The following is a 24,242-nucleotide window of genomic DNA, read 5'->3' on the forward strand; positions in this document are numbered from 1 at the left end:
AGGGAGGAGCCCAAGGAGTCATAGAAGGTTGCCTGTCCTGAGTTGGGTGCGTATGCCGATACCAAGGTGTAGAGGTCCCCCAACAGGAGGCACTTGACGGCCACAAAGCGGCCCTCCGGGCACATCATGGAGTCCAGGGTCTGGGGGCGCAAGTCTTTCCGGAACATAATCGCTGTGCCCCCTTTTTTGGAGTTCCCCGAGGCGAAGAACTGGTGTGGATATATGCTGGATCGAAGCCGGCCAAAGTCTGCCGGGAGGAGATGAGTCTCTTGGAGGAACACCACATCGGCCTCCTCATCTTGTAGCTTCTGGAGAATCGATTTGCGCTTGGGGGGGGAGTTGAGACCATTAACGTTCCAAGAAAGGCATCTCAGCGTCCGGTGTTCCGGGATCGGGGAGCTAGGGGTTCCATGCGTAGGGGATGGAGGGGGGACTCCAGGTTGTTCATCAGCTGCCATCGTGAAGAGGGTGGAGAGGTGAACTGTACCGCACTTGCAGTTTTAACCGAGGCCCCCAACGGGAGGCCAACTTTTTAACTAGCGGGGTGGGAAACATTGTGGGTGTAACCCCACCCCAGGCCAACAGGGCCATTTGTGTCTGGCAAAATAACGTTTGCATCCAAGGGCTCTAAGATGGAGCGGATCTTGGAGGGGGGGCATAGGCCGTGGAGGAAGCCCGCCGCGCTGGGCGAGCGTGGGATTGTGTTGGGCCGGAGTTACTATTTCTGAATATAGCTGAAAGGACGTTGGGCGTCCGGGACGCCGGAGGTGCGGGAGGCATCCGGGGCCGCTCGGACTCGGGTTATCTTCTCCTGTTTCGGGGGGCCTTGGACCATGGAGGACGTCTGGGTTGGGGGGGGAGGGCTGACGTAGGGCTTCCCGAGGCTTCCAAGTCTGGGGAAGTGGTTCCCTCAGGGGGGGAGGATATCTGCATGATTTTAGCGGCATCTTCTAAGTGGGATATTCTCCGGAGGGAGCCATTATACGAAAATTGCAGGGCTGTGGGAAAAAGCCATCTGTATTTGACTTTACGCTCTTGGAGGAAGAGGGTTAAAGGTCGGAGAGCCCTTCTTTTCTGTAGGGTTGAGAGGGAGAGATCCTGATAAATTTGGAGCGGGTGACCTTGAAAGGAGAGTTCATCTCCGGACCGACTGATGGCGGAGATAGCTTCTTTAGTGGAGAAATAGTGTACTCTCGTTATGACATCTGGGGGCTGGTCGGAGTCTACTCCTCGTCGCGGACGAAGTCTGTGGGTCCGATCCAGCAGCAGTTGGGATTTATCTAGATGCGGGAGGAGAATTTGAAAGAGGTCTCCTATGTATCCTGCAAGATTTTGGTCGGGGACTGAGGACGGAACTCCCCTAATACGGAGGTTATTCCGACGAGCTCTGTTTTCCAGGTCCTCTTGTTTGTATTCGAGGATTTCGCACTTGTCCTGGAGGGCTCTTACTGTTTGCTGGATATCTCCCATGGCGGCTGTTTGGTCTTGGGAGCGATCCTCGATCTCACTCAGTCTCTGCTCCACTTCGGTCACCCTATGGTCTGTTTGTTCCAATTTGGAGGTAAGTTCCGACATGCAGGACCGAAACTCGGCTTTGATGTCTGCCATAAACGCCAACAGATCACCTCTGGTGGCTGGGGAGTCACCCCCCTCCTGGGAGAGCCCTGGGGTGGGAGTAACTGAGTCCGGTTTCTTTCCCTTATCAGGAGCGGTGAGCATGGTGGCAATGTCCACATTTTTGATAGCTTTCGACTGTCTCGACATGTTGGTGAGTCGTGGGTGGGGAGATGGTTTATGCGGCCCACCCTGTGGATGAGCGTCGAGGCTCTTGATTGAGAAAAGGGAAGCTGATTCCAAGCTTGGCCGGTGTGTAGTGGATTCGAGTGAGGGGGTGAACTCTCCAAATCTTGATGGTGGGCAGGTATGTGGGGCGTAAGTTCCGGTGGGGGGATTGAGTAACGTGCGCCCCCTTGAGACTAGGCCAGAGAGAGCAGAGCGGGTCGCCCCAAGGTGTAGGCAGTCAGGTCACCTCCGAGGCCGAAGGGGCCTACCCGTCAGGGGCAGCCCGGGATGAGAGTGTGGCCAGGTCGAGGCTCCAGGTGGGCGGCGTTGGTCAGGCCCTTCTCGGGGCTTGCCGCTGTGGGTCCCTCGATGTGACCCAGCTAGGACCGCTCCTCCTCCGAGGACCCAGGCTTGAATCGCCCGGTGGGGATGATAGTGGGAGGGGTCCCGGGTCCGAGCGGGGGCTCCAGATGGTGGTGTGGGCCGGGGCGCCCCAGGAGTGTGGCGTATGGAGGCCGGATCTCTGGGTCTTAGGTGGTGAGAGGTAGGAGCCCGCTGGAGGGCGGAGGGGGGGGGGGGGGCGGTGATGGCACGGCCCCCACCTCAGGCGCTGTGGAGGGATTTCTCTGCGTGGCCTCGGCGAGCCTCACCCCCAGCAGCTCCTACCTGAAGGGCACCGTCCGTATCGTCCCTCGTCGGGCAGTGCAGGCTCGGGCTGGTAGCGTCGGAAGCAAGGGTCGCCCCAGGGAGAGCACCGGAGGAGAGGTCCGGGGGGCTGATGTTGCTCCGCCGCGACCCGGGTGCACGAGAAACTGAGCCGCGTCCGAATGCGGCCTCAGAAAGCTCTCACCGCCCTCCAGGGCCGGGAGACGAGCACGGCCGCCATCTTGGGAGATCGTCGCTGCGGCCGGCTCGGTGAACCGGAGCGGCTAACTTCGTCTCCGTTGATCGTCGTGGTCCCCGCTTCAGCCCGGGTGGGCCTCAGGTCCTCCGACGTCCTTGGGATCAGCTGGGCTCCGGTATACGGGCGCGGAGCCGCATCAGGGGCCCAGAAGCGGCGGGCTTCGCACGGCGGGCCTCAGGGGAGCAGCCACATCGGTGGCGCTCCAAGCCACGCCCCCCCGATGATCAGTCACTCTTAAGATGGACGTTTTTTCTTCAAAGGCAGATACAGGAAGAGATTGGAGTACGAAAACTAACATGGCCAGTTCAGAGTAAATCAAGATCACGTAAAGTTGTAGGACAGTATTAATTAACAGTAACTGAGGGAAGGCATAGAGGAACTTGCCTGACTTCTCTAAAACACAGGTTTCCCTCAAATATTTCCAACCTTTTCCCATCCACAATCCATCGGCTGGAATTTCCCACTCAGAGAAATGCCCCAAACTTAAAATTGTGGCAAGAAAGCCTTTGTGTTGACTCCCTGAACATGAACTATCACTCACAATTCACTAATACATTTAGGGAGAGTGAGCGCCCCCTGCACCTCTCAAAAAACATAGTAGTGGTGTTGACTGCGTACACTTGAATACCCTTATCCGTCAGAATGGGAAGAAAGGCTTTCATAGCCAATGGGAAGAAAGGATTTCACACCCAACAGCGTGGCCTTCAACTCCAATGCATTTATGTACTCTCCCTAGACCTGCAGAATGTCACCATAAGATCCCCTCCCAAACTTGATCAGGTATGCCAAAAAAAAAAAAACACCCAGGAGTTGGTATTTCGGGTTCACTGCAAAAAAAAAGATTGCAATAACTGTGTGAAAGAACAGGTTTTGCATAGGATCTTGATGCTGGTCCCATTGTGTGTCAAGTTGAAAGTATACCTCTGGGCCCAGGAAAAAGGCACTAAATTAACGCAGGAGGCCCAGGATCTTTTGAAACTAGATGCTTGATTCAGTCTTTTGCCAGAAAATGTTGACCATATCCCTAATTCTCTCCAGGGGGAGGTCAAACTATCACCAGTGATCCGTCGATAACTGATGGAAGTAATCAAAGATGATAGATCCAAATTCTGGGATATAAAATTCACATGGAACACCATTACCAAAGATGATGCTGGTTGGTAGTATTGCCAATGAGAGGTGGTATAGTCACTTTAAAATCTTAAAGAAATGCATTTGTTAGGGAGTTTTACTAAAGTCCACCTATGGTAGGACTAGAGAAGACTCGCTCTTAGTTGTATAGGGTTTCAATTCTAAGGTTTCGACTGAACTACCCAAACGGTAGCAATGGACGAGCAGCCAGGCTCAGTCTAGGAGGGAGAAGGGCTGTAGGTAATAACAAAGAACTCGGAGTAAACCTGTAGTCAAGAATGACAATGCATTACTTACCGTAAAAGCATTTCTAATGGTTGTATCTGCTTAGATTCACATGCTGTCCATAGTCCGACATCCAGTGGTTACTGCAGAGTATTGCATTTTGTTTTTCGTAGACGTAAAGGGGACGTCGACAAGGCGTGTCTGTAACACTATCCCTATAGTGACATGCAGTGTACCCACAATCCCTCACGCGTCGAGGTCCCTCTGTTTGTATTTTTTCTGCCCTGAGGGAGCCTTATAGACGCGAGTGAGTACAGAAAAGACAGAGATAAAGGATGTCTATGTTCCTTCCATCCGAGCGGGGAGGAAGGGTGGGCGCATGTGAATCTAAGCAGATACAACCATCAGAAATGCTTTTACGGTAAGTAATGCATTGTCTTCTGATGTTTGTTAATCTGCTTAGAATCACATGCTGTGCATAGACTAGCTAGCAGTACCCGGAGTTGGAGGTGGGTTGTGAGAAGGAACAGTAGAGAAAAGGTGTCTTTAATACTGCTTGTCCCACCTGTGAATCAGACCTAGAGTGGGCATCTAGACAGTAGTGTTTTGTAAAGGTGTGTACAGAACTCCAGGTTGCCGCCCTGTAAATAGACTCAAATGGGACATTTGTAATGAATGCTATGGAAGCCCCAGTGCCTTGAGTAGAGTGTGCTCTTGGTTTGAAGGGTAGTTCTCTCTTAGCAAGAGTTTAACAGAGGGTGATGCATTGTACGATCCATCTGGGTGATACATTGTACGATCCATCTAGATATAGTGGATTTTGAAACTGCATCTCCTTCTCTTCCTGCTGCCATCGAGACAAAGAACTGATTAGTCTTTCTCAGTGGTCTAGTTCTTTCCATATAAAACATGACAGCCCTGCGCACATCCAGTGTATGTAGACTTTTTTCTCCCAAGTTTGAAGGGTTTTGAAAGAACGTTGGTAGTTCTATAGATGGGTTCACATGGAACTTAGAAATTAATTTAGGGCTCTAGAATAGATAGCGCTTGTAGTCCACTTACTCTCCTGATGGAGGCGATGGTGATTAGAAAAGCAGTTTTAAGGGTAAGGTCCTTAAGCGTTGCTTTGTGCATGGTTTCAAAGGGTGAGCCCATGAGCCTGGTTAATACCACATTTAGGTCCCATCCGGGAGCCGGGTTAGCTATGGGAGAGTGTATTCTTTTAACTCCTTCCATGAAGGCTTTAATAACTGGGACTTTCCACCACTACACTTTAAGTTGAGAAGTGGTGTATGCGGAAAGTGCAGCTAAATGACCCTTAATAGAATTAAACACTAATCCTGAGTCTAGTAGGTGAGTCAGGTAGAGAACAATTTGTGTGGGAGAGCAGTCAACCGGGTTGATGCTCTTATTTCTACACCATATGACGAATCTCTTCCACTTGCTAGAGTAAGAGTGACGAGTGTTAGGCTTTCTAGCTTCTTTGAGAATGTCCATGCATCTCTGCGGGAGTTGTAAATGACCAAATTCTATGATCTCAGGAGCCATGCTGCTAAGTTCATGGTCTGTGGGCATGGGTGTAGTGTCTTGCCCTTGTCCTGTGACAGCATGTTGTATGGGCAGAGTAGTTTCACTGGTGGAGACAGAGACATCGCCATCAGGTGAGCGAACCATGGTTGCTGGGCCCACATAGGGGCCACTAGTATCATGGTGACTGGTTCCTGGTGCATCTTGTGCACTATCTTGTTGCGAAGGGGAGTCGGGGGGGGGGGGGGGTAACCAAATTTCCCTGACCATGGTATCGATAGACTGTTCCCCATGGACTGGTTCTGGGGGAACCTGGAGGCGTAATCTTGGCATTGGGAGTTCTCCAGAGTTGCGAACAGATCTATTTCTGGGAATCCCCATTTTTGAAGACGTCGAAGACGATGTCTTCTTGTAACCGCCATTCGTACTCTGCGGGCAGAGGGAAGTCTCTGCTGAGTTCGTCTGCTAGCAGATTGAGTTCCCCTGGTACATGTTGTGACAACAGGAACATGTGTTTGAGAGCCCACTTCCAGATGTTCTGGGACAGTCCTGGAGAGTGAGTTCCCCCTTGCTTGTTTAGATAGTACATGGCTGTGGTGCTGTCTGTGAGGGCCATCAATGTCTTCCCTTGCAGGTGAGCCTGAAAAGCCTTCAGTGCTTTGAAGATCACTAACAGTTCCAGCAAGTTTGTGTGTTTGGATGCTACACTCCGAGTCCAAACTCTGTGTGCAGTCTGATGGGATAGGTGAGCCCCCCATCCTGTGAGGGATGCGTCTGTGGTTAGAGTGGCTTCCACTGCGGGGGTGGCGAATGGTTTCCCTATTACAAGGTTTTCCTTCGACCACCACCGTAGCGAGAGAACCAAGGCCTGCAAGACCACCACTAGATCGTCCCATTGTCCGCTGGCCTGACACCACTGGCTGTTGAGCCACTCTTGCACAGGGCACATGCGCAGTCGCGCGTGTGGTACCAAATACATACATGACGCCATCGTTCCCAGAAAGCGCATTGCTTTGCGCACCGTCACCTCTCGACCGGCCACATATTGAGGGATCTGAAACAGCATATTTTGGACCCTCTCTCGTTGGAGGGGACCTAGAATTGTTTGATCTGGCTGGGCTCTAGGCTGGAATTCTTCTTGTTGATGGAGAAGCCTAGTTGGAACAAAAGGTCTACAGTCTTTTGGGTATTTGAGAAGCAGGTCTCGTAAAAATCCCCTGTTATGAGCCAATCGTCGAGGTAAGGGTATACTGGGATGGACAAGCTGCGCAGGTGGGCCCCTGCTAGTACTTTCGTGAATACTCTCGGCGCCTACGCTATGCCAAAGGGTAGCACTCTGAACTGGTAGTGTTTGCCCTCTATCATGAACCTGAGGTATTTTCTGTGCGCTGGCAACATTAAAATATGAAAGTATGCATCTTTCATGTCCAGTGTTGTCATGTAATCCCCTTGAGATAACAGGGGGATTTTACTTCCTGTAATGTACCATACAACATTTTTAAGGTTTTACAAATGGGTTCGCCGGGCGCAGTTCTAGTACAGGGCGCATGGTCGAGTCCTTTTTGGGTACAAGGAAGTACACTGAATAAATACCTTCCGTTACCTGTGATAGAGGCACGACCTCTATAGATCCTTTTTCTAGTAGCTGGTCCACTTCTTGAAGAAGGATGGCAAGGTGTTCTGGTGACAGGTGTCGTCCTCTTGGGGGTCTGTACGTCAGGGAGCGGTTGAATTCTATACAGTAGCCGCGGGCTATGGTTGAGAGCACCCAGCGGTCTGTTATTCCCTCCCATGCTGGAAGAAAGGATGTTAGCCGTAACCTTGCTTGTTGGGAGGCCTTGAAATCTGATCTAGGGTCTTAATGGTGTCAAAATCCTTTTTTGCAGTCTCTAGTGCGTCATCCACTGCCTTCCCAAAGAGGTTGGCACCCTCTATTGGTTTGTTAATGAGAGAAGCTTGCGTTTCGGCTTTAAACCCCGAATTACGTAGCCAGACATGACGTTTGAGGAGGATTCCTTGGACAAGGGAACGGCCAGCCGTTTCTGCCGCATCTAGAGCATTCTTAATGATGCTCTGGTTGACTAAGGTTCCCTCAGTAACCGTGGCCAGAAGCCGAGTTCTTAGGGGTTCAGGTACCTCCTCAATGCGTTTGCGTAGTTTGCTCCATTGGGCATCTGCATAACTTGCCAGTAAGGAGGAGTTGTTGGCAATCCTAGTGGAAAAGGCTGCCGAGGCTGTAATCCTTTTACTTAGGGCATACAGCTTTTTACCTTCTTTATCTGGGAGGTGCCTCGCTGGTTGATAGCGGGACCCCTGCCCTCTTTCTTGTATTTGTTACTACTAGGGAGTCTGGTGCTGAGTGGCCCCTGACGTATAACGGGTCCGATGGAGAAGGACTAAATAATTTTTCTATCCTTGGGTTGACCCCTCTGACCAATGTGGGTGTAGATAGCGAAGGAGAGATTTGTCTCTTTACTGAGGCAAGGAGGGGAATGGTTTTACTGACAGGGGGTTTCTCCTTGATGATCTTTTCCACAAAGTCTATGTCAGGAGAAATTTCCCCAGTCTCGATTTCGAAATGCGCTGCTGCTTTGCGTAGTAGTGCATTAAAGGTAGGTTGATCGTCTATAGGTGACGTATTCCTGATTGGTGAGTCTTGGGTGGCGGAGAGGGGGGGAAGGTTTAGGGCGTCAGGGTCTGTAGACGCTGATGGGGACTGCCAGGGCTGTGAAGCACCTTCTTCTGGGTCGTCTTCAAAGCCCCCACCACCCATGTCTGGGTCATCCTCGAAACCTTCCTGCTCTAGGTATTGTTCTTGTTCGTTAGTTAAGAACTCCTCATCTTCATGAAAGTGGGAGTCCTCTTCAGTGAGGTCATATAACTCTACATCCCCCTGGGTGGGGGGTTAAACAGCCTAGGGTATTTAGCCCTAGGATCCTCCTGAGGCCCCTCTCTTGGTCTTTTGGGTGTGGGCAAGTATTGGGTAGACATAAAATTCTCCATTTTGTCCATACAAAACTGGAGTCTCTCTAAGGTCCCTTGTGGTAGCCCACAGCGGTCTGGGGGGGGGAAAGGGAAGGCTTTCGGCCTGTAAACGCTTTGACCTATCCCATAACGTCGAGGATAAACTCCCATCGCCTTCTGAGAAGCCTTCTAGTAGGCTAGGAGTCCCTTTCGACAGAGGGGGCAGTTCCTGCCTTCCTTCCGTCCATTTCGGCATTTCCCTGGCCTTGTGAGCGGTATTCGGCGTCTCTTTCGCCATCCGTCTCTGGCTATCGGTGGAAACAATATGCGCCAGGCTCGACGACTAAATGGTCTGTCGAGGGTTCCTCTGGCCTCGACGTTACAGGTGTCGCATCCTCTACGCTGACGGGCACTCGCTGTCGGGGCACTTCGTCTGGCAGTTTGGTGATAGCGCCCTTCTCTGGGGGTAGCCCAGTTGCTGGTCGAGTCTGCGGTTGCGAGGGGAGCTTTGGACCCTTACGGTCCGTGGAGGCCGCCGGTAGGACCTGCGTCTCCGTTGGCCCTAATGCTTTCTTCATCTTCGACGAGGAAGAGCCGTGGGCTTATATGAGTGCTTCTGTGCGTCAGTGTCGCCGGAGTGTTCATCCCCATAAGCAGGGCGTGAGCGGAGCTTGTCGGGCCGGAGACAGATGACGAGGAGCATGACCGCTCCCTAGAGGGGTGTACAACCTCCGAGGCGGAGGTCGGGTTATCACTTTCCTCGTCACTTTCGGCGGCGGCGGATGAGGAATCGGACCTAGACATGGCGAAGGCTGCCCACCTCTTGACCCTGCGGTCCTTTAAAGTCTTAGGCTTAAGAAGCTTACAGGCCGCACAACCGTCTTCTTTGTGGTCGAGGGGCAAGCAACGGTTGCACCGTTTGTGCTCGTCTTTCCAGGTGAATTTGCCATTGCAGAGCGGGCAAAACTTAAAGAGTGTCCTCTCCATAGCTAAGGGAACATACAGACGTGATAACAACCCAGAAGGAAAAGGTGGGGAAAGAGAAAGGCATTCTTAAAGAGAAGCAAGAAATGTCCCACGATCCCACTCTCCCTACTGTTGTAGGTCGGCGAGGCCAAGCCACGTGTTCGGCGACGCCGAAGGGTATCCTCCATCGAAGGCACAGCCGTCGAAGATCTTGTCGGTGGAGAACAGCTTCGTCGAAGGAGGAACCTAACATAAGGTAAAGTTAAATAATGACCAACGGTCGAGTGAATATTTGCAATTTCTCGAGGAGCTCCGCGTAAAGGCGACCAATATCTGGGCAGAAAAAAACTATCTGAGGGACCTCGACGCGTGAGGGATTGTGGGTACACTGCATGTCACTATAGGGATAGTGTTACAGACACGCCTTGTCGACGTCCCCTTTTCGACTACGAAAAACAAAATGCAATACTCCGCAGTGACCACTGGATGTCGGACTATGCACAGCATGTGATTCTAAGCAGATTAACAAACATCAGAAACACTTTTACCCAGTATATTTAGAAAATATATGGTTATTTATTATAAATACTAAAGCAACAAACACAATATTAGAATCAAAGGTAAGTAAATGTGTTCACATTTATACAGTAAGAGTTAAGCATGACTCAAAGTAATAGTGGACTTCAGATGAGTACAGATAAGTAGTGAGAGAAACCTGAAGGTGTCTCCCTAGCGAGTCCCCGGGGAGCTGTCATCCATGACAGCCACCGCTATTGGATCCAGTTCCTGAGGGTGGATCAGTGAGGAAGGATCACCTGGATGGGGGTCCTCAGGGAGTGGGAGACCGACGGGTGAGATGCAGTATCGCCCTTCTTTAAACACCTTTTCCCCATCCTACCACATAGGACATTCAAAACCACTGCCCCCCTTTTTCTAAACAAACACCTTCGCACAACACGAAAGACAACGGACTAACACCAGAGCCGTTTACCTGAAATGCCCCAATACAAGGGTCAGGCAAAGTCAGCCAATTGACCAGAACCACACACAGCCCTTTCCTTTCCCCACAGGGATAAAAGGTGGAGCATATGAGCACAGTAAGAGCAAGGCAGACCGCACGACGAGACAGCTATCGAGAGACGGCAGTTTAAGAGGAGAAGAAAGACAGCGCAAACTGAGAGGGTAACAAAGGAGAAAAGCGACCTTGCCCTTTCCAAGCCAGGCCCGTGAGACCTGCATAGAAGGAATCATAAGACTGCGAACAATAGCTCAAGTGGCACACGGAGCGTGCCTATGCTGATAAGCAGGACCAAGGGAGACTAATGCTACCATGGTACCAGCCTTGACTCCAGATACGAAGAAGGCCAAGCAGTTTATCGCAGCCGGTGGGGAGAACCGATAAAGAAAGCAAACTGTGTTGAATACAAATCGCAAAATACAAAGAACTGTGAATTGTTGAGGGAAGACCAGCTGCAGAGGGGAGAGGCACCACGTGGGTGTTCACTCCAGAGACTCAGTTTGATCCTGTGTTCAGTGAAATACAATACCAGAAGGCCATAGGAGAGCTGCCAAGACAGGTTAAAGTGGTCATTCAAGGGTCGAGCCCAATCCACGTACAGTCGAAAGTCTTTGACCGGCAAACCATTGAAACGCAATGGAAGTGAATCCCACATCAAGATGAGGGAAAAGGAAGGCTTCTCTCTATTTCTTGGTCCCCGACTTGGAAGAGGAGACATCTCAGGGCGGGAAAGTGTCACTGCAGGTCCATCAGGATTCCCACAAAGTTCCAGCCGAAACCACACTTCATGAAACTATGCACAGAAAAATGCTCCAAGTTCCCAGGTTATTGGGGAACGCAGCCCAGGACGATTGCAGCTCTTCGAGGGACGGCTCAAAATGCAGATGGTCTCAAGACTGGTTGGTCCCACCAGTCCTGGGGAGGAAGTGATCCGGTCTGGATCTTCCCTCTCGATCAGAAGAGGAGGTTGGAGCTGTAGCGTTCACTCAGCAGTCCTTGGCGGGGGCTGCAGACATCCATATTCCTCAGATTCTTCGTTCCATAGGATGACTCTCCTCTGCTGGTCCAGGACTCTAGCCTTTATGCAGGAAAAACGTTTGGAACATCCAATCACCATTCAAGCCATACATGGAAATCTTGGGACTGTCTTGTACAGAAGGACAACCAGCCTCCCAGTTCAAATTGGATCCAGGCAGCCATACAGCAGGAAAAAGACTAGGGGAGTTTCTGCCACATCCTCCATTACCTGTCCTTTTAGGCACTCTGAGCCTTGCCGGTCTTTCACAAGGAAGCCTGCCAAAGACAAATCATTAAGAGCTTGCAACAAAGGAAGATGGGCACCATTTTAGATCAATGGGGACCCATGTGTCCCGTACCACAGCAGCCTGCGTATATGTTTCACTAAAAATCGGTAGAAAACATCCACTACCACCAGCCACTCAGATGAACTTGTCACCTACTAGAAAGTTACAGGAGAAGTGGAAAAAGGGATACAGTGTATCCCCTCAGCACCCATCAGGTGGAGTGTCAATTCCACAAAATAAAAAAGTTAGGCAGGATAGAAAGTATCCCCCCCCTATCCTTCAAAACAGCAGTTATCACAAGGACAATAAAAAGGGGAGCTCAAAAAGTTGCCAGCAACACTGCACCAAAAGTGCTGTGTGCTGCAATGATACATTGCAAAAGCCTTAGAAGAAGGAGGAAAGCATTACTCCAAAAATATACAACCAAAAGGGCTGACAAAAGGTTCCCAGAGCTAAAGTAAAAGACTGAGTGGGGAAAAAGGTTCCCACTCATAACTGATCAAAAATCCAAGAGTTCACCAAAAAGTGCTGGGGGACTCACAAGTGGGGAGAACATTGCACAAAAATGTAACTTATTTCTACCCAACAGCATTCCTTCCAATCATAAGCTTATTCAGTTGTTTATGCAGTTTATCGCTCCCAGCACCTTCGAAACGTGGCACATGCCAACCCTTGCAATTACGTCCAGGGGCCGTACCTGCCTTCATTCACAACTCCATACGGTCAATGTCCACAACTTAACTCAAGTGTGGCAAGTGCTAACATTCACAAAACTCTTTACGAGTATGATACCTGGTAGCAATTATGGGGCGGGTGAGGTTGTTGGCTGGAGCTGGCTAGGGATGCCGATTTCTGTCCTCATGGGTGTCGCTTGTGTCCTATTCGACTTAGCATCGTCTCTCTTGTTGTAGTAAGAGTTTCTCTGGTCGGTTCTGGGTGTTGTGTCACACCGCTCCCCGCACAGGCTACTACTCTTCCTATGAAGACACGCCCCTCCACGTCCACAGCCTCTTCCCAACCAGCACCCAAACACACACGTCCCGACAGGGGTACCTTATTGCCTCATCATGTTTCACGCTATAGGGCACGGCATGGCATGCTTGGCAAGGCTGGAGTGTATTGCCCTTCACGTTTGTGGCAAGCGAACTGGAGGCTCCTTCATCACAGGAACACACACCATTCACGGAGAACTGCGCGACACAGCGCAGCACGGAGCACATGACTCGTTGCCTAGCAATACTGCAACGCTTTGGTTACATGCGTCACGTGACAGATATCACGTGTTTTCTTTCGATGGATAAAAGGAGCCCGGTTACGGAAAGTGTTACTTCACAGCTGTTCTCTTCCGGATCACGTGTCGCTCACGCTTCGTTTCAGGACTCTTACCTTTGTCGGACCACGGCTTTGTTCTACGGACCGCTCAGTGCCTAACCCTTGCCTGCTTTGGAACCTTGGATATTTTGCTGCCGAACTACTTTGCCCTAACGGATTGCTTCGTGTCTTGGCCCTTTACTTGCCTTGGAACTTGGATCCACTGTTGCCGACCTACGCTCTGCCCTACGGACTGCCTTGTGTTTAGCCCTTCTTCTACCTTGGATCTCCTGTTTCTGACCTCGGACTGCTCTGGTATACTCTACGGATCACGTGTTACATCGGGACTTCGGTCCTGCCTTAGGTGGTCACCTGCCCGGACCTGCTGCCACATCTGCCCGGACCTGCTGCCACTTTCAAACCACTGTGACGCCTACGTCAGTCTCCCTGGGACAACGCTCCAGCACTCACAGGTATTTCAGTGCTTTGGATGTTTACACTTAGATTACTGCCCTCTGTACTATCACATAACCATATACCTTACCTTGCAGCGCTCCAGGGGTTCTTCCGGGTTTCCCGCGCCCTGACTCTACAGACTACCACCTTTGGCCCTAAACATCACTCTGGCGGTATTACCGTGGTTGTCAGTCTGATACTTGGGGACAGAGGGATAGCCCATACTCTGCACGACCAACAACTGCGTAACAGTTGTCAGTATCATCCTAAATTTAGTCATCCCTTTCTTTGAGTTTCCTGTTCGGTTGTTTCAGTTTGAATCTGTGGTGTTGAAGAGCCAGGTTTTTAGTAATTTTCTGAATTGTAGGTGGTTTTGGTTTGGCCCTCATGTAAGGTACTTTCGGCCCTCTGTCAAAATCAGTTGTGCACCCCTGTTTTAGACACTCGATTAGGGTTGAGTGATCGGCTTGAGTGTCTTCGATTTTGTAGATGATTGGAGTGTAATCTGCGTAGTTGTAGCATGTAATGTTGGATTTTTTTAAGATTCTGATTACTGGAGTCTGGTAGATGTTGAAGTACAGTGGTGATACTGAGGACTCTTGTGGTACTCCAGTTGTGAACTTGTATGGTGGATTTCAAGGGTTTTACCCATGCGGTTTCTGTTCTGTCTGCTAGGAATGATTTAATCCAGAGTAGTGCCATGTCAGTTATGCCTTTTGGTTAGGGTGTCATGGGTAACTGTGTCAAAGGCTGCGGAGAGGTCGAGCAGAATCAGGGCTGAGGTTGTGTTGGAGTCTGCGTTCGTTTTTAGGTCGTCCCAGATGGATAGTAGTGCTGTTTCTGTTCCTCTTGCGGGTCGGTAACTGACTTGTGCTTGGTCTAGCAGGTGGTGTTTTTCTATGTGTTTTCTACGTGTTCTTGGGTTAATTTGTATACATAGGTGTCAAGGAGTTTTTGCTGGGTAGGGAATGTTTGAAATTGGCCTGTAGTTGGAGAGGTCTTCTACGTCGCCACTTCCTGTAGCTAGTGAGAGATTTATGAGGTTTCTGTAATATTCTGATGGCGTTCCTTGTACGAGGATTCATTTGTAGATGTCAGGGGGGCAGGGATCCATGGGTGATGCTGCTTTCGTGGTGTGTTTTACCAACAAGACGAATGCCTCTGCTGATATTTCAATAAAGTATTGGAGTTTGAGCTGTGGCACTGTGTTAGGGCTGGTTGGTTGAATGTTGTGGTCAGTAGGGCTGTTTTGTATGATTTGTCAGATGTCGTTGAGTTACAGCCTGGTGGGTTTCTTATTTCTTTAATGATGTAGAACATTTCTTTTTGTGTTTTGGTGGCATTGTGGTGATTCTATCATCATAATACCTTCTTTTCACCTTTTGTATTTCCTTCTTGTATGCGCAGATTTGTTTCTGGAACAGTATTTTTGTGTCTGGGTTCCATCTTCTTCTTGTCCTTTTTCATGGTGCTTTGTAGTGGGGTGAACCATTTTGCCATTGCTCTTTTTTTTGATGGGGTGAATGGTTTTTCCCGGGGCGATCTTATCAATTGTATCAGCAATCCATTTGTGTAGTAGCTCCGCTTTCCCGTCTAGGTCAGCCAGCTGTAGTTCTATAGTTGAGTGTTTGTATTTCCAGTTGTTCGAATAGGTTGCTTGCTTTTACTCTATTCCAGTTTTTTTGTGGTGGTTGTGAGTTTGGGGGGGTTGGGTGCAGAACTGAGTTGGTAGTCTGATCACGAATGGGATGATAAGATGGTCGCTCCACAATATTTGTATCGGTGGTGCTGAGGTGATGCGTTTTTCCTTGGCAAAGATTGCATCGAGGGTGTGTCCTGCCGAGTGTGTTGCCCCTTTGACCCACTGTCGTAGTTTCATGGTTGTAAGTTGTCTAATCAGTGAGTTTTGGGAGTTGGCGTGACTTTCTTCAAACCAGATGTTGAAGTGCCCCAGGATGATTAGATGTTCGTGCTTGATGGCTATGTTGGTGATGGCTTCTATGAAGTTATCGACGAAGGTTGCATCGTATGTCGGTGGTCTGTACACCAGGATAAATGTGATGTTGGTTTTTGGCTTTGCTGATAGGTGCATGACCATGGTTTCACAGTTGATGTTGAAGGCAGAACTCTGGTTTTCTCCATCTTGTTATGCTAGAAACGTCCATTAGATGACATTATATGTAGCATTCCATTTGCCATACACCCTGTTTCGGCTCCTAGCGCACATTTTGGCACCGTTAATTTGGTGCAAGGGTGACACTGCAACCGCGTCTAAAGACCCTCATGTCAAATACATATGGATTCTTTTTCCGCAAATGTCGCATGTTGACAGGTACCATGCCTGTTAATGTGTGTTATTTGCGAGAAATAATCCAGCTTTCGAGAGGATTGGGTCCTCCGATGTATTCCATATCTATGACAGGTAATGTCCACAGCTGTGCTGCTTCGGAAAATCTTTGGCGTCTGCGTCCTGCGTCGATGACGTCGATGCGCCGTCACTGAGGACCTCCTCCGACGGCCAACGTCACCCAATGTGATAAGTAGGACGCACAACGCCCATAGCCTGTTTTTTCCGCGAACGTGTTCGCTTCGTGAATCTCGGTACGCCTCGACTCGTTGGAGTTTGCTGTTTTCAATTCTCGGTTCGTTGAACCTGTTCGGTTTGTTGTGAAGACCTGTTCGTGGCGATGTCTTTCTCATCTTCAACCCCGCGTCCGGGCTTCAAGAACTGCGGGGACTGTGGGTCCAAGATGTCGGTCACAGACTCGCACGAGACCTGCCTCTGGTGCCTCGGGGAGGCCCACGATACGGACGACTGTGTCGACTGCCAGTCGCTCACGGCAAAGGCCTTGCGGGAACGCAAGAAGAAGCTGTCGGTAGGCCGGGTGTCTAAGCCCCGGAAGTCGAGGTCTGCGGGGCTTTCGACGGATGACTCGAGGGATGACTCTCTGCATCATCGTCAGAAGTCCAGTGGGTCTCCTTCCAGGAGTCGGTCTCGCCACTCCTCTGCCTCTTCGAGGCATTCCCGGAAGCGCCGGCATAGGTCGCCTTCCCTGTCCTCTTCCGAGGACTCCGCCCGTCGGCGGGTCGCTTATCCCTCCATGCAAGCGACACCGGAGGAATGGGCTTCCTTCGGGAAGCAGATGCTAGCGATTCTTGAATCGCAGAGCACCGGTCCGTCCGCGCCTCCGAGTGGAGTCGGTCAGCACCGGTCGAGAGACACCGCCCGTACGCCTTCGGGCTTGGGTGGTCGGCACGGCTTGCGGGAGAGGTCCCGCTCGGACAAGGGTAGCCGTTCTCGCCATGCCCGTTGCAGGTCCCGGTCCTCGACGCGCTCGAGACCGCGTGATCCTGTGCCGTCTTTGAAGAAGACGACGCCTGTGGCGCCGAGGTTGTCGATGATTTCTCTCGAGGCTCCACCTCCGAGGGGGTCGTCGACACCTAGGTCATCGAGAGACACGCTCGGAGCTCCGGCTTCGAGGCCTGTGTCGACGCCGCCGATGCTGGCGGTGCTGCAGCTGACGTCAACGCCTTTTCTGTCGACGCCGGCGCCGACTCGTTCGGCGCCCTCGACGCCTTTCGAGGCGGTGATGTCGGAGGGGCCCCGTGGCACGAGGTTTGCGCCTAGAAAGGCTATGGCTAAGGTCAGGCACTGCTTTGGTCCACAGAGGTCTTCCTCTCCCCGCCTGGAGTATATTTCAGAGGGTGATGAAGGCTCTGATGGGGGCTTGGTTCCGGTTGCGGTTCCAGATGACCTTATCTCGGGCCAAAGCCAGTTTGATGATCTGCGGCAGTCGCTGCATGATGCCAGTGGACTGGACACCTCTCTGGAGGTGGAGTTTTGTAGGTCGGAGCCTGGCACTCATGCCTATTCTTCATATCGGCGCCATATGTCTCGGGTCACCGAGTACTTGGGTTGGTCAGCTCCCCCACGGCAGTTCGTTCAGGATGATCTCACGGACATCCTTGATCTCGGTTCCCCCACTGACCCGGTTTTGCCTTTTCATATGGCTCTGCAGAGAAGGGTGGCGGCGGCTTGGACTGCTCCGGAGAGTCTCCCGGCAGTGGGCAAGTCTTTGTCGCGAAAATACCGTCCAGCCATTAGCGACCCCTGCTACTTGTCTAGGCACCCCACTCCGGAGAGTTTAGTGGTGCAGGCGGCTACGGCCCCGGCAAAGCAGGCGTCGTATCCTACCATTCCTCCGGATAGGGACAACAAACGTTTTGACGGCTGGGCGAAGAAAGTGTTTTCTTCTGGGGGTATGGCGCTTCAGGCGGCCAACTCCATATGTGCCTTGTCTCGTTTCACACACACTCTGTGGAACTGTGTTGCATTAGCGGCTGAACATATTCCTGAAGGGGACGAACGGGATGGTTTCCTTGCTATGGTTCAGGATGGCAAGGATGAGGCCGTTCAGTCGGGTTTGGACTTGGCGGATTGTGTCAGCCGGTCCATGGCGGCGAGCACCGTAATGCGCAGGTTTGCATGGTTGCGGAAGTCTGGGTTCGCTCCTGATGTGCAGTCCCGGCTCCTGAACATGCCCTTTGACGGTGAACACCTTTTTGGCAGCAAGGCTGACGAGAGCCTTGAGAGGTTGCAGACCTCCAAAGCTGCAGCAAAGTCGTTGGGCGCTGCAGTTCGCCAACCTCTGCCTTTTCATCCTAGGAGACTTCAATGGAGGGGAGGTTCCTTTCGCTATTACTCATCCTTCAGTAAAGCGAGGGGAGCTAGCAGTCAAAGAGGCCATCGTAAGAGTGCCAGAGGTGGAAATAAAGGTACTCGAGGTGCCAAGGCCGCTCGGGCAGTTGCCTCTTTACCCTCAGGCAACGCCGCAGCCGCTACCACTCAGTCATGAGGCCAGGTCCCATGGTTCGCCGGTTGGGGGATGGCTGGCGCAGCATCTTGTAGAGTGGCAAGCCATTACTTCGGATGTGTGGGTTCTGGAGATCATAACCCACGGCTACTGTCTTCCTTTTCGGCAGAGGCCTCACGACAATCCACCAGGGAACCTCTCTTTGAAGTGTCCGGATCCGCTCCTTGCGCAGGAAATTCAAGCCCTGCTGGAGAAAGGCGCCATAGAACTGGTGCATGTAGCGGAGAGGAATAAGGGATGGTATTCCCCTTATTTTTTGATTTCAAAGAAAGACGTGGGATTGAGACCCATCATGGACTTGCGCGGTTTGAACAAACTCCTCAGGAAGGACAAGTTCAAGATGGTGACTCTTTCTAAAGTCCTCCAGGCCCTTCAACTTCAGGACTGGTTGGTGTCTCTCGACCTCAAGGATGCTTACTTCCATGTGCCGATCCATCCCAAGCACAAGTACCACCTGAGGTTCGCGGTTGGCGACTCGCACTTTCAGTTTTGGGTCCTGCCGTTCAGATTGACCTCCGCCCTGAGGGTTTTCACCAAGCTCATGGTGGTGGTGGCAGCGCATCTCAGGAAAGGGGGGGATTCACGTCTAACCCTACCTGGACGATTGGTTGATCAGAGGGAGCTCTCCCGAGCAAGTCCTGGATCATCTGTCCGTCACCTGCCACTCCCTTCACAGGCTGGGCTTCTCCCTCAATTTAAAGAAGTCCCATTTGACACCAACGCAGCGGCTCCAGTACATCGGAGCAGTGCTCGACATGCCCCTTGGGCAGTGTTTTCCTCCGCAGGTGAGGGCTCTTCACATTCAGCAGATGGTGCACAAGTTTCAGTTTGCCCAGTATCTCCCAGCGTCCGAGTTCTTGAGACTGCTCGGCCTCATGGCATCCTGCATTTTTCTGGTGCCAGAGGCTCGTCTGCGGATGAGATCTTTGCAGTGGGCACTCAAGCTCCAGTGGTCTCAGTCCTCCGGCAGGCTGTCGAACCCTGTTCAGGTGCCGCCCTCGGTGGCCCGGGACCTTCTGTGGTGGGCAGTCCAGGGCAATCTGATGAAGGGGGCCCCATTTTGGCTGCCCTGGCCGGAAGGTGACGATCGTGACGTACGCATCCCTCACGGGATGGGGAGCTTATGCCAACGAGTTGACAGTCAGCGGTCGTTGGTCTCCGTCGGAGTCCAGACTCCATATCAATCTGTTGGAGCGGAGGGCCGTCAGGCTAGCCCTGAAGGCTTTTCTGCTGACTGTGCGCGGAAAGTGTCCTGATTCTAACAGACAACACGGTGGCCATGCACTACCTCAACAAAAAGGGGGGCAGGGTCACTTCCGCTGTGCAGGGAGGCGATGCAGCTCGAATTCTGGGCCATCCAGCAGGAAGTTTCAATCTCGGCTGTTCATCTGGCCGGAGACGACAACGAGACGGAGGACGCTCTGAGCAGGCAGAGCTCGATCTCTCACGAGTGGAAGCTGGCTCGGGAGATTCTCCTGGAGATCTTCGCCCTTTGGGGGGACCCCTCAAGTGGATCTCTTTGCCTCCAGTGTCAACCGGAAGTGTGAAAGGTTTTGCTCGCGGGAATTTCCTCCAAAAGGAGCCTTAGGAGACGCGTTCGTGGTCATTCCCACTGCTGTATGCGTTTCGTTCGGTTCCCGGATCATCCTCATTGCTCCGGCGTGGGCCCGGAGGACGTGGTACCCAGACCTTCTAGACTTGTCCATCTGCCCTCCACGTCGTCTTCCCTACCGAGACGATCTGTTCTCACGGGAGGGGGGTCAGGTTCTCCATCCAGAGGTCAGTTCCCTCAATCTTCACGCTTGGCTTCTGAAAGGTTGAGGTATAAGGATTGGGACCTCCCTGAAGACGTGATGGAGGTGTTGCTCTCGGCCAGGCGGCCGGCAACAAAGTCTCTGTGCCGTTGGAGAAAGTTCTGCGACTGGTGCAGAGTTGAGAATGTGGATCCTTTTGAATGCGACATTCCCATGGTTCTGTCTTCTTTGCTTTCTTAGGCCCACAGGGGCTTGCAAGTGGGGACCATTAAAGGTTACCTGGCGGCGCTGTCCATCTTTAAGCGCTCGTCTGAAGAGTGTTCCTATTTTAGGATTCCTTTGATTTCGCAGTTTTTGAAACGGCTCACTAATGTGTTCCCTCCGTCACCTTTTCTGGTGCCCGGTTGGGTTCTGAACCTTGTTCTTAGGTTTCTTATGGGTGCTCCGTTTGAGCCTTTACATTCTTGCCCTTTGAGGCTGTTGACTCTGAAAACTGTGTTTTTGGTTGCGGTTACTTCCGCTCGCAGAGTGAGTGAGTGAGTGAGTGAGTTACAGGCACTTTCAGTTAAGCCACCCTTCACTGTGTTTCAGAAGGACAGGGTTGTCCTTAGAGTTCGTCCTTTTCTTCCGAAGGTGGTTTCGGAATTTCATTTGAGCCAGAAGGTTGTTCTTCCGGCGTTCTATCCTCCTCCATATCCTGGTAAGGAAGAGGAGAGGCTCCATAGGCTTGATCCTAGGAGAGTGTTGAGCTTTTAGATTTCACGCATGTCCCGCGTCACAGTGGACGATCAACTTTTCATTGGTTACGCTGGAAAGCGTCTGGGACAAGCTGTGACGAAACAGACTTTGTCTTGTTGGATTATTTTAGCGGCTGGCTTGCGGGCCCATTCTACCAGGGGAGTGGCTGTGTCTACTGCCCTGCAGAGGGGAGTTCCTATTCGTCACATCTGTGATGCAGCCATCTGGGCTTCAGTACATACTTTTGTACGTCACTACTCCCTCTATTCCACCAGAGGGCAACATCTGGCCTTTGGCAAGGCTGTTCTCTATTCCGCAATTTGATTGGGCATGCTAAATTTGTATTCTAAATTCTTTCCCACCTCCTTGCTTGGTACTGCTTTGGGAGTCTGTCATAGATATGGAATACGTCGGAGGACCCAATCCCCTCCAAGAACAAGTTACTTTCTTACCTGGTAACGTTCTTTCGATGGGATGGTCCGACGACGTATTCCATATCGCTCCCTCCCTGCCTTCCCCGCTGCAGAATTTCTTTTGCAATTGCAGCTTGCGTTCCGCAAGGCCTTGTGTGTCTGACTGGCAGAACATTGGTGGCACACGTTCTGGGAAAAAACCATAACTGAGGCTAGGGGCATCATGCGTCCTACTTATCACATTGGGTGACGTCGGCGGAGGTCCTCGGGGACGGCGCATCGACGTCCTCAACGCAGTACGCCAAAGATTTTCCGAAGCAGCACAGCTGTGGACATTACCTGTCATAGATATGGAATACGTCGTCGGACCATCGCATCCAAAGAACGTTACCAGGTAACAAAGTAACTTAAACTTTTAAAGTAATAAAAAATAAAGATGGTGTCTTCAAGCCTGGTCTCGCAGGGTTAAGGACCAAGCACCTAGACACTAGACCAGGGAGAACTTGGTATTTCCATGTGACCAAATTCCTACTTGCCCTTTATGTGATTACGCAATGAATTGCAGGTCAGGTAGAAACGTGCCCACAGTGAAACACCAAGCCCTCTGGCCAAGTGGTTAATTGCTGGCCAGTTAACCAAGCAAGACCAAGGTTCAAAACCCCCATCATACTTTTTTAAATTTTTATTATGCGCACAATTGGCGCTGGGTCTGCATGATACTTTTTAAGAACCTGTGCCTAGTCATGGGTGTCACTTGCAATAAAGCTGTGTAACATGAACTCCCCAATATTTATGGGACCAGAGGGGGAGTGAGTTGGGTTGGATTCATTGGTCCTGGCCGAGTGATGAAAAGCACTTTAAACTTGCATTGCCAGGCCATGCTGTACAGAGGCCCAGAGCCCCATCAATGGGTCTGGAGCTGGCATGCAGCCCTGTGATCTTGAACAACCCATTTTTCAGGCACATATATTGGCATGGGCCACACCATCTCCTATCCAATGGAATCAGGAGGGGCAGGATGTAGTATTAAATTTCAGCATGTCTTAATTGGAATATATATGCCAATATGTGTGCCTGAAAAATGGGTTGTTTTGTTCTGAAGAAGGCTGCCATACAGAGAGTATTAATGGTGATGCTCGCAGAGAGCAACTGAAACACGTGTCGACGTGAATCTGTGGGAATAAGAGAACAGACTGTTGTGATACCCCAAATCTGTGGGGATTATTTATAATGAATTGTAATCACATGGAGATATGACAGATGTTTAACTGTTTTTTATATACAGACCATTTTTTCAAACAATGAATTGTGGAATGAGAGATTGATGAAAATAGTATGCATGTGTCCGAATGGAAAAGTGAATGGGCCATAGTGTTGTAGGAAATGTTTAATATGTTTTTAGACATAGCATTTTTTGTTTGAATAAAATAATAAAATCTTGGGAATTGAAACCAAGTTAAAAAATCACCTGTGCATTCCGTCATCCTTACCTTTGTCTACTAGTTCGAGTTCTTTTGTATTTTCTGATTGATTGACCTGTAGAACTAGGGACGTTAAAACAGGTACCCCTTCTATTTTTGCAGGGGTGGTGGGGAGGAAAAATAACAGTAATGGGAGGGTGGAGGAAACAGACGAGGTTGCTATCATATTAGGTCCAGGAACAACCTTCCTCAGAAGAGCGCTTAAATAAGGACAGCGCCGCCAGGTAACCCTTAATGGTACTCATTTGCAGGCCCTTGAGGGCTAAAGAAAGCAAAAACATTGAAAAGGATCCACATTCTGTACCCTGCACCAGTCACAGAACTTTCTCCAACGGCAACGGTACAGGGATTTCGTTGCGGGCTTTCTGGCCGAAAGCAACACCTCCATCACGTCTTCGGGGAGGTCCCAATCCTTATACCTCAACCTTTCAGATACCAAGCATGAAGGCTGAGAGACTTGACCTCTGGATGGAGAACCCGACCCCTCTCCTGTGAGAGCAGATCGTCGTAGGGAAGACAGCATGGAGGGCAGATGGACATGCCTAGAAGGTCCGGGTACCACGCTCTCCTGGCCCATGCAAGAGGGATCATCCAGGAACCGAACCTCCATAACCTCTGCAACACTTGCGGAATGACGGGGACTGGAGGAAACGCATACAGCAGTGGAAATGACCACTCCACTACAAACGCGTCCCCCAAGGCTCCTCTTGGAGGAAATTCCCACGAGCAGAATCATTCGCACTTCAGGTTGACATTGGTGGCGAAGAGATCCACTTGTGGGCCCCCCCAAAGGGCGAAGATCTCCAACAGAACTTCCTGAGCCAGCTCCCACTCGTGAGAGACCGTAGATGTGGAATACGCCGTAGGACACAATCCCCTCGAAAGAAAGGTGACAAAAAAAACCAGATAAAACGTTGCCGATAATTATGGCTACATTAAGTCTGAAAAAATAAAAGCCTCATCGTTACTTTAGCATTGAAATGTAGTCATCTGTATTTTAATATTACATCAAAAGGGCTTACTTACCTCGAGTATAACTGTGTTATCCTAAAATAAGTAGAGTTAATGCTTCCCTTAGCCTGACAACTAAAAAGCAACTGTGATTGAATATTACCCCCAAGGTCCAACTCCCCAAGAATAACTGTTATCCCGAATCAGAGTTGTAGGTGTTTCACTGTTCCTAGAATAAGTGTTCCACTATTCACAAAAATAATATTTGTCCAGTTGGGTTACTGAGTGATTTCTTGCAGGATGTCGCGGTACAACTGCTAGGGTCTACTGCCCTTATATTACTGAAAGTAACCTACAAATGTAACTATTGGTTTGACTTACCTAGAACTCCGGTTGGGTGTTCAAAATTAGGTTATATGCTTTGGTCTGTGTACCTTCAAGCA

General features: G+C 50.7%; 1 protein-coding gene across 1 annotated transcript in view; it reads right to left on the minus strand.

Moving 5' to 3' along the window:
* The window catches only part of SELENOO (selenoprotein O), a 147,197-nt gene that overhangs the window by 19,126 nt on the left and 103,829 nt on the right, over positions 1–24,242 (minus strand). The gene's annotated exons all lie outside the window — the stretch shown is intronic.

Source organism: Ambystoma mexicanum, chromosome 12 (assembly GCF_040938575.1).
Source record: "Ambystoma mexicanum isolate Mex_15411 chromosome 12, UKY_AmexF1_1, whole genome shotgun sequence".
NCBI classification, from domain to species: Eukaryota; Metazoa; Chordata; class Amphibia; order Caudata; family Ambystomatidae; genus Ambystoma; species Ambystoma mexicanum.